Source organism: Rhinopithecus bieti, unplaced genomic scaffold (assembly GCF_001698545.2).
Source record: "Rhinopithecus bieti isolate Rb0 unplaced genomic scaffold, ASM169854v2 scaffold_6782, whole genome shotgun sequence".
NCBI classification, from domain to species: Eukaryota; Metazoa; Chordata; class Mammalia; order Primates; family Cercopithecidae; genus Rhinopithecus; species Rhinopithecus bieti.
Window position 1 is genome coordinate 6,829,283 of NW_016805866.1, and position 15,087 is coordinate 6,844,369.

At 39.0% G+C, this 15,087-nt stretch overlaps 1 long non-coding RNA gene across 1 annotated transcript in view; it reads left to right on the forward strand.

The window, feature by feature from the left end:
* The first annotated feature begins 3,283 nt into the window (after positions 1 to 3,283).
* Positions 3,284 to 15,087, forward strand: part of LOC108530799 (uncharacterized) — a 45,486-nt gene continuing 33,682 nt past the window's right edge. Inside the window, exon 1 of the long non-coding RNA XR_001885968.1 lies at positions 3,284 to 4,345. This is a non-coding gene — a long non-coding RNA (uncharacterized LOC108530799). The remainder of the gene's footprint in view (positions 4,346 to 15,087) is intronic.

Sequence of the window (15,087 nt, forward strand, 5' to 3'; positions counted from 1 at the left end):
GAACTCCATCTCTTCTAAAAAAGAATATACAAAAAATTAGCCTGGCGTGCTGGCAGGTGCCTGTAGTCCCAGCTACTAGGGACGTTGAGGCAGGAGAATGGTGTGAATCTGGGAGGTGTAGCTTGCATTGAGCCGAGATCCTGCCACTGTACTCCAGCCTGGGTGACAGAGCAAGACTCCTTCTCAAAAAAAAAGAAAAAAAAAAAAAAAAAAAAGGCAGTTCTTAATTCCACCTTTTGCAGATTTGCCATCTCCTTGCTCTTCCTGAAGCGCATTATTTTGACTAGGGACTTTTATCCACATATTTTACCTTAATGAATGTATTAGTTTCAGAGCTTTTGGGTAAAAATGGCAGAAAACACAATGATAGTGGTTTAAAATCACACAGCCTTGTTTATTTCATAGACCAAGATATCCAGAGGGAGCCACTCAATAGGCAGGATGGCTGCTTCTAGATGTTCTCATGGACTCTGCTTCTTTCTATTTTTCTGTCTCAATCTGGTAGCTTTCCCCCACATGGTTTCAAGATGGTGGTTGTGGTTCAGGTAGGAAAAAAGGGAAATAATTCTCTCACAGGGAAGCATTACCTTTTTACTAAGAGAGATATATGGTCCCCAAAGGCAGCATCAGTTTGGTTGGATATGTGTGAAATGTCCAACACTAATTGGCTGGTGAAAAAAAGTTGGTGGTATCAGTAAAATTAGAAAACCAAAAGTGTCTGCCTTAATGACTTTCTTTCCCTTCACCTCAAAACTCTGGATTGACTCTTCTTTTCTCATTGCTACTATCACAAATTCCTAATGAGTAGGAGACAGGATATGAAACTATTCTCATTTTCTATAGTAAAATTTTAAGTGGGTCCCAGAAGCCCAGAATTTCAGGCTTAACAAGGACTTCGAAGGTCACCTGGATCAATCCTGTATTCAAGGCCAATTTTCATGAAAATGAATTCGCTCAGCCTGCTTTGGAAAATCTTCAGCAATTTTCATGAGCCGGAGGCTGGTTGAAGCTACCATCAGTAGAGGGTTATTTTGATTTGCTTTAACGAAGCCACCCACCAAGCAAAGTGGCTCTCCGGTCAGCGTTCCCCCTGGACTGCCCGATGGGAAGAGAAAGTGCACAGCAGAATCCACAATAGCTTGCTTATCTGGAGTTCTTTTTCCCATGCAGCTGCTGCTGGCCTGGAATACTAACAGATAACTAGCATATTCTGAGGGTGAAATTAATGGATTGGAAAAGAAATTCTGTCAGGGAGATTGTCAAGTCCCTTTCCTACAACATTAGCCACTCTCTGAAGGTAATGGAGGTGGTTAGGCTAAATTGTCAGTTCATTTTGTTGGATTAAAATGAAAAGAAAACGTTGGAAATAAAACTGGGGTTCTGACTGTGGCTTTCCCATACTATGACTGGACAAAGGAAGCTGTGTATATATTGGCAGGCTCAAATTAGCTCAGCTAGGTGGAGACATTTTAACATTTCATTTGCAGCCTAATTTTCTATATATAGGTAAAAGCTGCTAATCTGGTCTTTAGTAGTTAGAGAAATGAGAAAAAAAACAGGATCTTTTATTTCTGAGTGTTCTATTCACAAATTTTTGAGAAAGTACATAAAGTGAATATTACCAAAAATTACAGTTTTTTGAAAACCGAAACAAAACAATACAATACCAAGTGATCTCTAAACTTATCCAGTATGTTGGTGAAGACAGATTACATCAAAATATGTGCAATGCCCTTTTCAAACTGCTGTGGAAATTGATATGGCTGAAAACAATTGTTTCTGTGCCCTTTTTGAGCCATCGTTCTGACATATTTTAGATAATGTGGAAAGCACAAACATTTTTAAAAATTCTTTTACACTAAGAAAGAATACATTTGTTCTATAGAAAGTCTACTTTAAGGTGATTTATTTGATATGATTACTGTTGTTTGGTTTCATTTTGTTTTAAAATATATTATATTTTCTATTTCCCCTGAGAAATATCAAAAGACTTAGCAGGACTTTCTCAACAATTCACAAAAATTTGATTGATTACACAGAGATTTAATAAATCAACTAACTCATATATATATATTTATATACACACACATATGTATATACACATACACACATATATATACACACACACACATATTTTGCTTAATTCTGAATAAGAAATAATTTCACTTTGGGAGCTCCTTATACTGTCAATGTAATATATATGTGTGCATATATATATATATATTCCATTGACAGCTTAACTTTTTATAAGAAGCTACTGATAAAGTCTGTAATAGTCATAGAAGTGAGAATAAAATGAGTTAATTTAATTCTATTAATATAGCCTCCTTTATAGAGTTATATCACTGGGGAGACACCGTCAAAATTTTCTACTCTTACTTCCAACTTTATTCCATTTTTAATTGATCAAAATGCATTGACTCTTACCCATATACCCATACATATACTATATACCCATAAATAGATTTGGTAGGTAGGTAGACAGACAGACAGACAGCTTGGCAGATATAGGTAGATGTAGCGGCTCTAAACATAGGCTCAAGATATTCTGTATCTGAAACATAAGTTTTAGAAAATACTTCTTGCTTTTCAAACAGAACTCCATTAGAGATCTTTCTAGAACTTTCCTCCCTAGAAACATCACTGGCTTTCTGAATTAAAATGACTACTTGAGCAAAAGACATACTATTCCTTTTTTTGAGTTTTAATCATTTAAGATTTTGAGGAAGTATTATTTTAGTGATACCTACTTTAACCAGGCTTACAGTACCTTAGTTACATCTTTTGATTTGATTTCTTTTTTATTTAGTGAAGTGAAATATTTACCTGAAGTAAGATTGCAAACACTTTTATCAAATATAGACTAAGGACTAATAAACGATGCCTCATCGTTTAGGCTGGATGTACCCCAGCCTGAAATCTGCCCATAATCCTTTTTGTTTCTATTATTGGTCTGATTCGATGCACTATTTCTATAATACTCTACAAATATTCTGCTTTCAAAGCACCCCCTTTGACATTAGCCAATGATCTGTACACTCATTTCCATCTTTAAACTGTCACAGATATTCCAAGTATCAGAGGGAAAATGAGAAAGCAGATTAATGAGAATTCAATTGATGGCCCAACTGGTGTTTTGTTGAGTGCCAGACCTGTTATCAAGGAAGACATCAACGGTACTTTATCTCAAGGTTTGCATAGATTTTCTTATTGCCTAAGGCTTCCAGGGTTTTGTTTATTTGTTTTGTTTTGCTTTTTTTTTTAACCTTTCCTTTCATTTTATCTGTCCTTCTGTCTTTCTTTTTGTTTGCAGAATAACTTCATAAAGCTTCTGGTTTATATTTTTATTTTTAGGCTACTATTTATTACAATTACAATTACATATAATCCATAAAATCTAAATACAGTGATAATGTTTATGATTTTGCCTTTCATTACTTACCGGGATACAGCTGTGTATATGTAGAAGTACAAAGATAGAATGAAACTGAGTTATGTACTTGAGCCATCAAACTTAGTTGTCTGTTAACAGAGGTACTTTGTTTCATTATAGAAAAACAGGGCTGAAGAGGGGGAGAAAATTTTCATTCATTCATTGATTCGTTCATTGATTCATTCATTCATTCAAACAAGTGTGTATTAAAAATGTGCTATGTGATATACTACACTCTGCAATGCAGCTACAGAATTGAGTGCATACTGTCTTTCCTCAAAAAAGAATTAACAATATGTGGAAGAGGAGAGGGATAAGTGAGAGGGTGCTGAAGAGAAATTCTCCTACTTTACAATGTTAATTCATGGAATATTTTTACAAGTTCGGAATTGATATAATGGTGGTATCAGGAAGGAACATGGCCAGAAAATGATGGTCTATTCAAATTGAGCATTGTGAGAAAAATGTAATGTGTGCATTACTTTTTGCGATGATACACATAAAGAGTAAGGAAACCACAAAGGATATCACAATACTTGGACCCTACTTAGCCAGAGGGCTAGCGAGAGAAACACTGGAACCTGAAGAAACTGCATAGAAAAGCCACCAGACAGGAGCTGGGAACTTTGGTTGATAGAGCAGAGATGCAGGTAGCTAAGATGACCCTGTAGGGAGAGATGACAGGAGGGAATAACTGCTTTCCTCTCTTTACACACTCCCATCACCTGCTGGAGCTCCACATTCGTCAAATGAATCTTGAAACAGCACAAGTCAGCCTTCAGAGACATAAAAAAGATTGAAGAGGGTGTGGAATGGATCAGCAAACCACTGCACAATGATCAAAAGCACAAACTAAAGCCAGACTGCCTGGGTTCAAATAACAGCTTGGCCACTTACTAGCTATGATCTTAGGTAAGTCATTTGAGCTTCCATTCCCTTATCTTTATGATGGAGAATATTACTGGGACTTCTTAACTTATTTTCTTTCAATAAAATTTTTATTTTAGAACAGTTTTAGACTTACAGAACAATTGGGATGGTGAAAACCGCCATTACTTTTGCATCAACCTAAATAGTACGGAGAATCCCACCTACTTCGTATTGCTTCCCCTATAACTAACATCTTACACGACTGTGGTACATTTGTGTATTGGTAATGAACTAATGTTGCTACATTATTATTAACTTAAGTACATAATCAGATTTCTTTAGTTTTTAATTGTGGGTTTGCTTTTTGTCCTGTTCCTTTATCTCATTAGAACACACATTACATTTAGCTACCACGTTTCCTTACCTATCACCTCTCCACTGTGAAGATTTCTCAGTCTTTCCTTATTTCTCATTACCATCATAGCTTTACGCAACGTTGTCAGGTACTGCTGAGAAATATAGGCCAGAATAGTTCTCAATTTTTTTCTTTTTAAAATCAAGACATAGCTATCGCAAGGACAGAAAACCAAACACCGCATGTTCTCACTCATAGGTGGGAATTGAACAATGAGAACACTTGGACACAGGGTGGGGAACACCATACACTGGGGCCTGTCGGGGCCTGTCATGGGGTCGGGGGAGGGGGGATGGATAGCATTAGGAGATATACCTAATGTAAATGATGAGTTAGTGGGGTGGTGCAGCACACCAACATGGCACATGTATACATATGTAACAAGCCTGCACATTGTGCACATGTACCCTAGAACTTAAAGTATAATTAAAAAAATAAAAATAAATATAATCAAGACACAATTAACATACTATAAAATTCACAATTTTAAAGCATGAAATTCAAAAGATTTTGATATATTCACCAGGTTGTGCATCTATTACCTGTATCTAATTCCAGAATGTTTTTATCATGCCAAAATGAAATTCCATACACATTCCTTCATTCATTAATTCCCTGGAAACCACTGATAGATTTTTCTCTTCCTACATATTTATCTATCATGAGCAATTCATGAAAGTAGAGTTATACAATATGTGATCTTTTTTTTCGGCTTCTGGCATGCATCTGCACTTCATTCTTTTTTTATGGCCAAATTGTATTCAATTTTATAAATATATCAGATTTTATTTTTCCACTCATCAGTTGATGGACATTTGGATTTTGTTAATTTGGGGGCTATTACAAATAATGCTAAGAACATTTCAGTACAAATTTTTAAGTGAACATGTTTTCAGTCCCTTAGCTATGTGCCTTGGAGTAGAATTGCTGGAGTACATGTATCTCTACTTTTAACTTTTTGAGGAACTGCCTATTATCTTCTACAGAGCTGCTCCACTTAACATTTCCACCAGCAAGTTATAAGAGTCTCAATTTTTTCACATCCTTATCAACACTTGGCAACATTGTCTACCTTTTTTAACTTGGTCATTCTAGTGAGTATGAAGTAGTATTGTATTGTGGTTTTCCAAATAGCTGATGATGTTGAACAACTTTTATTGTTCATTGGCCATTTGTGTATCTCTTTGGGACAAATATCTATGCAAAATCTTTGGCTATTTTTATATTGGATTGATTTGTCCTTTTATTTTTGGTAAAAGTTCTTAATATATTCTGGACACTAGACCTTTATCAGATACATGGTTTAAAATATTTTCTTACATTCTGTGTGTTGTCTTTTACTCCTTGATAGTGTCTTTTAAGTACACAAAGTTTTAATTTTGCTACAGTCCAATTTATCTATTATCTATTTTTTGGTTGCTTGTGCTAGGTGTCATATCTAAAAAATTGGCTAACCCAAGGTCACAAAGGTTTACAACTATGTTGTTTTCTAAGAGTTTTCGAATTTTAGTGCCCACAGTTAGATCACTGATCCATTTTGAGTTAATTTTTGTATATGATGTGAGGTTGGGGTTCAACTTTGTTCTTTTCCATGTGGATGTTCAGTTGGGCTGAACAGTGGATGTTCATTGCTCACTGAAAAAAATTAATTGGAATTTTCCTTTTGATTAGACTAGAATTATTGGTTTAGAAAGCCACAGAGGAAAAGCTCCATTCTCAACACAACATACCATCACCAAGTTACCATAAATGAAGTCACCTTGATCATCTGAATATGGTATTATTTGTCAAGTTTCTCCACTGTTCATTTACTGATCCCACTATTCCACTTTCACCCCACTTTCCATGTTGTACTCTTAGATGGAGACGCATCATTGTACATAAAGATCGGGGTGTTATGTTCCATATATTTGAGAGCAGAGAAGCTATATAAGTCTTCTGGAATTTTTCTGCACATGAAATTTATCTATTCTCTTCATTTTTAAAATTCATTTTTTTCAATTAACATGGATTCATGGATAGTTATTTAATACTTTTGGTAATAACATTATACTTCACTTAGGTAGTAACATTATGCTTTGCTTAGCTTCTTAAATTTTTGTACTTTTGGCCACTGTCTTGTCCCAGTGATTTCCTTTGATATATTCATATGATTGCCTTTTTGTTTGAGCACTTCTATACTTCCTGGCACTACAAGATGCTCTAGGATTATCTTGTATATTTCATGTCCCAGTTATAGAATCAGTCATTTCTTCAAGGAGCAGACATTTTTGTTGAAAAATTTTGTTAGAAAGCAAGATTTCGTTCCTAAGTTGGTCAGTGCTACAAAGGAGTCATTGTTTCTAGGCTCTTTCAACTAACAAAATAAGGAAATATATGTGTGTGTACTAACTCCTGAAGGTATGTATATCTACAAATATTGTTATATATAAACTGCTGTATATACATTAATCATGAGTACATACTATCTTCACCTCTAATCTATTACCACATGGTTCATTTTTGCCCTCTTTCTTTGCTTATCTGTAAGTTACCACTCCAACAGTGAGAAAACTGGCTTACCATCTGCTATTCTTTTACTTAAGTGTTCAGTTATAATACACGTATATAGTCATAATTGTTAACTCCTACCCTTATGACAAAGAACCTCATTAACTAAAGAATAGTCTTATGCACAATTCCTTTTGCCTTTAATGTTACAGAATCCATTCATTTCCAGTCTTACTTAGATTAATACCTGAATTTCTCAATCTTTTCAGTGATATTATTTCATGCATTGTAGTACACTTAGATTTCTTTGTCACAATTTACATTCATTTCTTTTAAATTTTTCATTTTATTTTTTAAAAATCTCAACTTTTATTTTACATTTGGGGTCCATGTGCAAATTTGTTTTATGGGTATACTGAACTCAGGTACTGAGCATAGTACCCAATATATAGTTTTTAATCCGTGCTCCCTCCCTGCCTTTCTCCTCTAGTAGCCCATGGTGTCTATGGCTCCCATGTTTTACTCCATGTGTGCTCAATGTTTAGCTCCAACTTATAAGTGAAAACATGCCATATTTGATTTCCTGTTCCTTTGTTAGTTTGCTTAGGATTATGGCCTCCAGCTCCATCCATTTTGCCGCAAAGGACATGATTTCATTCTTTTCTATGGCTGCATAGTATTTTATGGCATATAATTACCACATTCTCTTTTTTCAATACACCATTGATGAATAGTTAGGTTTATTCTATGTTGTATTAGTCAGGGTTTTCTAGAGGGACAGAATTAATGGAATATATATATATATATTCCTATATATATATGTATTCCTATATATACATATGTATATATCAGGGAGTTTATTAAGTATTAATACACATGATCACAAGGACCACAATAGACCATCTGTAGGCTGAGGAGAAAGGACAGCCAGTCCAAGTTCCAAACTGAAGAACATGGAGTCCGATGTTCGAGGGCAGGAAGCATCCAGCATAAGAGAAAGACGTAGGCTGGGAGGCTAGGCTGGTCTCTCTTTTCAAATTTTTCTGCCTGCTTATATTCTTGTCACCCTGGCAGCTGATTAGATTGTGCCCACTCAGATTAAGGGTGGGTCTGCTTTTCCCAGCCCACTGACTGAAATGTTAATCTCCTTTGGCAACACCCTCCCAGACACACCCAGGATTGATTACTTTGTATCCTTCAATCCAGCCATGTTGACAGTATTAACCATCACAAGTCCACCCCTTGTCAACTTGAATCCATACACATCTCCTGAGATTATACATAATTTCAAATAAAGACAATAATAAAGTCATAACATAATACAACTATCATTTGTACAACCGGAAATGCACCAATCCCCAACTCTATCACATAAAGTTATGTAAATACTTTTTTTTTTTTTTGAGACGGAGTCTTGCTCTGTCACCTGGGCTGGAGTGCAGTGGCCGGATCTCAGCTCACTGCAAGCTCCGCCTCCCGGGTTTATGCCATTCTCCTGCCTCAGCCTCCGGAGTAGCTGGGACTACAGGCGCCCGCCACCTCGCCCGGCTAGTTTTTTGTATTTTAGTAGAGACGAGGTTTCACTGTGTTAGCCAGGATGGTCTCAATCTCCTGACCTCGTGATCCACCCATCTCGGCCTCCCAAAGTGCTGGGATTACAGGCTTGAGCCACCGTGCCCGGCCAATACTATTACAAAAAGTTACATAAATACTATTACACAAAGTTAACAATATGTAAATGCTGATGAGAAGTCAATAAACCTTATGTCACTTGATAAAGGAGAAAGGAAATAAAATGGAGATACTTTTTAAAGTGTATACATGCACGAACATATTTTTACAAAAAATGCAGCTGGTCACGTGGTTGTAGCTGGTATTGATGACTACCTTCTTCTACTACACATTCTGTATTCCCTTTGCCTTCAACAAGCATCTCAGCAAGTCATAGTATTTTTCTTGGTGGAGTAACCCAAACTTTCATTCCTGAAGGGTTTGGGTCTTCTGTAGTCCTGTCTATATTGACTGTTGTAGTTTCCTATTAACATTAATCACAGGGCACAGTAATACTAAGAGACGTCCTAATGGATCTCCTGTATTCCATGCATACTCTTCCTTACCTCTACTGTGGAGTAGTAGACTGATTTCACTTTGATAGTCTGGGTCAATCACCCCAGCCAACACTGTAACTCCCTTCTTAGATCATTGACTTAAAGGTAGAAGGAGATCGACGTTTCCAGGTGGCAATCTGAACTTCCAGTTTAATGGCATCATTGTTTTGTCTCCTGGTGTCATTGTTCCTCCTTCTGGAACTAAGACCTCTAGGACAGCAGAATGTAATGTCATGGGAACAGGAAGCAAAAGTTTTGCTAGTGGATCAATAGGGGTGATGGTGAGTGGTACCACTTCTACTTTCAACCCTTTGATTCCTGGCCCCTTCAATCCTGGTTATGGGAGACATAGTACCATATATTGGATGCTGATTCAGAGTATTTATGTCCTTCTGTAGAACTTTACCCTGGTCCTGCAAGTATTGTCACCTAGTTGGCATTATTATTATGACTTCAAAAGGCCATTCCACTGTTCCATCAATCCAACTGCTTCAGGATGGTGAGGAACATGTAAGACTAGTGAATTCCATGAGCATGGGCCCACTGCTGCACTTCTTAGCTGTAAAGTGAGTGCCTTGGTCAGAGGCAATGCTGTATGGAATATCATGACAGTGGCTAAGGCATTCTGTGAGTCCACAGATGGCACTTAGCAGTGGCCATAGTCAGGTCAGCCTTGCTGAGCAGAAGTCCATGTTGGTGAGCCCCTGTGTAACCTCCATCCCTCCAACCATGTGCACTTTGTTCATGGGCCCACTGGGTGATGACAGGGGTGGCTGGGGAAAGAGACTGAGTGGTATCCACAGAACGGGTCATCATATGCATTTGGATATTAAAATCCTCCTCTGCTGAGGTCACCCATTAGTGAGCACTCACATGGGATATGAATATCTTCGCAGCTTTTGATCACTCAGAGAGGCCCATCCACATACCTCTTCCCCAGATTTCTTTGTCACCAATTTTTCAATCATATTTCTTCTAAGTCCCTGATCATCCAGTCAAACCATTGTCTACAGGCCATGAATCTGTGCATAATTGCACAGCTGGCCATTTCTTATTCCATGCAAAAGTGAACAACCAGGGGCACTGTCTAAAGTTCTCCCCACTGAGAAGATTTTCCTTCATTGCTGTCCTTCAGGGATGTCCTAGAAAATGGCTCTAGTGCTGCAGCTGTCCATTTTCAGGTGGTACCTGCATATAGTGCAAAACCATCTGTGAACCAGGCCCTTGTCTTCTCTTCCTCTGTCAATTGATGATAGGGAACTCCCTATGAGGCTGTTGGTTCACGCTAGGGTAGAGAAGGCAGGGTGGCAGAAGTGGAGACCATGGGCATCTCATGACATTTACTTGTGCCTTCAGGACCTTCTCAAGCCTGATCATGTATACACCACTTCCATTTGATGATGGAATGTCGCTATGCATGACCCACTTTATGGCTTCATAGAAGATGGGTCAGGAAGCACCCAGTTTATGATAGGGAGTTCCGGTCACATGGTGACTTGATGACCCATAGTCAAACATTCAGTTTCCACCAAAGCCCAGTAACAGGCCAAGAGCTGCTGTCTCTCAAAAGGAGGGTAGTTATCTGCATAAGATGGCAGGGCCTTGCTCCAAAATCCCAGAGACCTCCACTGTGATTTACCTATGGGGGTCTGCCAAAGGTTTCAAGCAGCATCACTGCCCCTAAACCTCAAGTATCATTGGATCTGCTGTGTCATATGGCCCAGGCGGCAGAGCATCTTGTATAGCAGCCTAGACCTGCTGCAGAACATTCTCCTGTTCTGGACCTCACTCAAAATTGCCAGCCTTTTGGGTCAGTCAATAAATGGGCTGGAGTAATACACCCAAATGAGGAATGTGTTGCCTCCAAAATTCAAATAGGCCCACTAGGTATTGTGCCTCCTTCTTGGTTGTAGGAGGGGCCAAAATGCAGCAACTTATCATTCACCTTAGAAGGAATATCTCTACAGGTCCCACACGACTGGACCCCTAGAAATTTTACTGAGGTAGAAGGTCCCTGAAATTTGGTCAATTTATTTCCCGCCCTCTGGCACACAAATGTCTCACCAATAAGTCCAGTGTGTTTGCTACTTCTTGCTTACTAGATACAATCAGCATAATGTTATCAATGTAATGGACAGTTTGATATCTTGTGGAAGAAAAATGTGATCAACTTCTCTCTGAATAACATCATGACACAAAGCCAGAGAGTAGCTATACCCCTGAGGTAGGGCAGTAAAGGTATATTACTCGTCTTGCCAGCTGAAGGCAAATCGCATCTGGTGGGCCTTATGGACAAGAATGGAGAAAAAGGCATTTTCCAAGTCAATGGCTGCATACAAGGTACCAGATATGTTAATTTGCTCAAGCAATGAAATCACATCTGGTACAGAAGGTGCAATTGAAGTCACCACTTGGTTAAGCTTACGAAAATCCACTAATTGACTGTCATTCTCTAAGATCTATCTGTCTTCTGCACAGGCCAAAAAAGAGTTGAATGGGGATGTGATGGAAATCACCACCCCTGCATCTTTTACGTCTTTGATGGTGGCGCTAATCTCTGCAGTCCTTCCAGAGATGCGATATTGCTTTTGATTTACTATTTTTCTAGGTAGAGGCAGCTGTAATGGCTTCCATTTGGCCTTTTCCTATCCTAATAGCCTTCCAGTCAGGGAGTCAATGTGAGGGTTCCTCCAGCTGCTAAGTTTATCTATGCCAATTATGCATTGTGGCATTGGGGAAATGACCACAGAATGAGTCCAGGGACCCGCTGGACCCACTGTAAATTGGACCTGAGCTAAAACTCTATGAATTACCTGACCTCCATAAGCCCCTACTTTAACTGGAGGACCACAATGACATTTCGGGTTCCCTGGAATCAATGTCAGCTCAGGCCAGTGTCCAGTAGTCCCCAAAATGTCGGATCATTTCCCTTTTCCCGATGCAGTTACGCTGGTAAAAGACCAGATGTCTCTTTGGGGAAGGATGGGAGAAAGATTCACTGCATAAATTTTAAGTAATGTAGTGGGGTTCTTTCTCGAGGGGACCCAGCCTCATCTTCATTTAAGGGGTTCTGGGCCTGTAAACTGGCTCAAGACAAAATTGATTGAGGGGACATGATTCTCTGTTTTTATAATCCAAATTAGTCTTTTTCCATTTGACCTAGAAGTTTTCTGCTTGTATAAATTAAGCAAAAATGCAGTAGGCTTCCTATTGATTTCACTTCTAGGAACACTATCATTAATTAGCCGGTGCCAGAACTCTACACAAATCAGACTATTCTGATTGCCACTTTGCTCTGCTGTCCATTACAGTAGCTATGCCTACCTTGCCTTTGATGGTTGAGTGCCACCACTTGGTCCCTGCCACCTTGGGATCCAATTATTCCCATTGTATTTAAATTTCATAGTTGAGTGACTGTGGTTCCCACTGTTAGATCTGACATACAGAGAAGGGCAATTATATGTCACTTCAAAGATGCAGGTGCTGCCCTCACAAATCTTATTTCCCAAGGCATTGGTCAAGGGTATGTCTTCTGGACTCTGCCAACTGGGAGGAGTAGGTCTAAAGTGAATAATCCACAGCACAATCCCAATCTTCCTAAGCCTTTGGATCCCTTCCTCTACATTAAACCAAAGGAGATCAGGCATTTCCAGCTCACTCACAGTAGGCCATCTTTTAATCCATATTTTAGCTAAACAAGCAAATAAACTGTTAGAACCCCTTTTAACTCCCCCAGCTAAAACATTAAATGAAGAATCCCTACTTAGTGGGCACAGATCAATAAATTCAGCCTGATCCAATTCTATGGTCCTCCAACCATTATCCCACACCCTTAATATCCATTCCCATGCCTGTTCTCCAGATTTCAGTTTATATAAATTAGAAAACTCAAGCAATTCCTTTGGGTGTAGAACACCTCCTCATGGGTCACTCTCAACCTCACCTCTAGAGGCTTGCCTGGACTTTAGTCTAGTTATAGATCTAGAAGGAAACAGGGGTGTTGGTGGTGACTCCTGAGGAGAATCAACATTATCTTGGCTGGAAACTGCCTCAAGGGAGGTTATCACTGTTGCCTCAGGCAGCACAGGGTTTATCTCCTCAGACAAAGGTGGAAAGGCTGATGGCAGTATGGGTCAGTGAGGGGATATTGTCTCTACTGGGGGTGGGAAAGCTGTTTCCTCTGGCCGAAAACGTTCATCAGAGTTTACAAACTCAGTGTTGTTGGCTTCATTAGGGTCCTCCCACACGTTCCCATTCCAAGTTACAGGGCCCCATTCTTTTCTAATCAAAGCGTTCACTTTAACATTGGACACCTGGTGAGGCTGTGCATGCATCTTTCAGCCCACATGATAAGGGTTTGTGTCTGTTTTTCCACAATTTCAGTTCTTTCTCTACAGGAGACAAGATTCTCACTCACGGCAGTCTTAGCAGATTTGAGGCTCAGTATCTGCTTCTAGGCCCGGAGATAGGATCTCTGATTCATCATTTTCTGTTCATCACTTTCGTCCACTGAACTTAGGAAGCAACCAACCAGCTTCATTATGTTTCTTTGGTATCTCCACTATGGTCAAATGTATTATGTGTAGAGTCAATAAAACTCCCCTTGCCTCTTCACAGAGCGATGAATCAAGAGTGTCAAATGACATTTATTTTGCATATTTCTCTAAACAGTTCCATGCCAGGGATTATCAATGTTCTCACATGCTATTTAGAAATAGAGTCCGTTACCTTTTTGGGGTCTAATATTAAGCAGCCAACAGCAGAATCCCAAAAAACCTAATGAAGAGAACTAAATTCTTAATATTCTGTTCCTCTAGAACCACTTCTGGTACCAATATCTGTATTAGGGTTCTCTAGAGGGAAAGAACTATGGAATATATATATACCCCATCACTCCACCACCAACACCCCAAGGGGCAGTTTATTCTTAAATATTAACTACAACCGATCCACCCACCACAGTCTCACATAAGGCCCCCTGATCCTGACCGCGCTGAAGAGTAAGAAGTGGCCAGTCTGAGTTCCAGAAGCTGAAGAACTTAGAATCAGATGTTCCAGGGCATGAAGTATCAGCACAACGAGAAAGATGTAGGTTGGGAGCCGGCCAGTCTCCTCTTTCCCATTTTTTGCCTGCTTGTATTCTAGCCACATTTTACACTTGGCAGCGATTAGATTGTGCCCCCCGCAGATTAACTGTCTGTCTTTCCCCAGCCCACTAACTCAAATGTTAAGTCCGTTTAGGGATCACCTTCACAGACACACCCAGGATCAATACTTTGTATCCTTCAATCCAATGAAATTGACACTCAGTATTAAACCATCACATATTGTATTTGCCTTATTGTGAGTAGTGCAGTAATGTTGCATACAATTGCATGTGGTTTTTCTTATAGTATTAATGACCGTACATTCCTTTCATTATATACCCCATAATGTGAGGGACTAAGTGGCTACGTTGCTGGACTCCTGGGTCAATATGGACTTCCCTAAGGGGGATCTATCTCCTAAGCCAAAAATTAAGTCATAGCTGAAAGCTAAGGATTGAGAGTTCAACCATCAAAAGGGACTTTCCCCTAAGTCAAAATAAGCAATAGCTGCAAGTTAAGGGATTGGAAACTTAAAACCAATCAAAGGGGACCTTTCCCCTAAACCAAAATGAGTCACGCTGCAAAGCTAAGGGATTGAAACATCACCAATCATACAGGGAGTTTAAGCTCTAGCTGTACGCCTGATGTTTTAACCATTCAGGACCGCCAACCTACAAGCAGGTT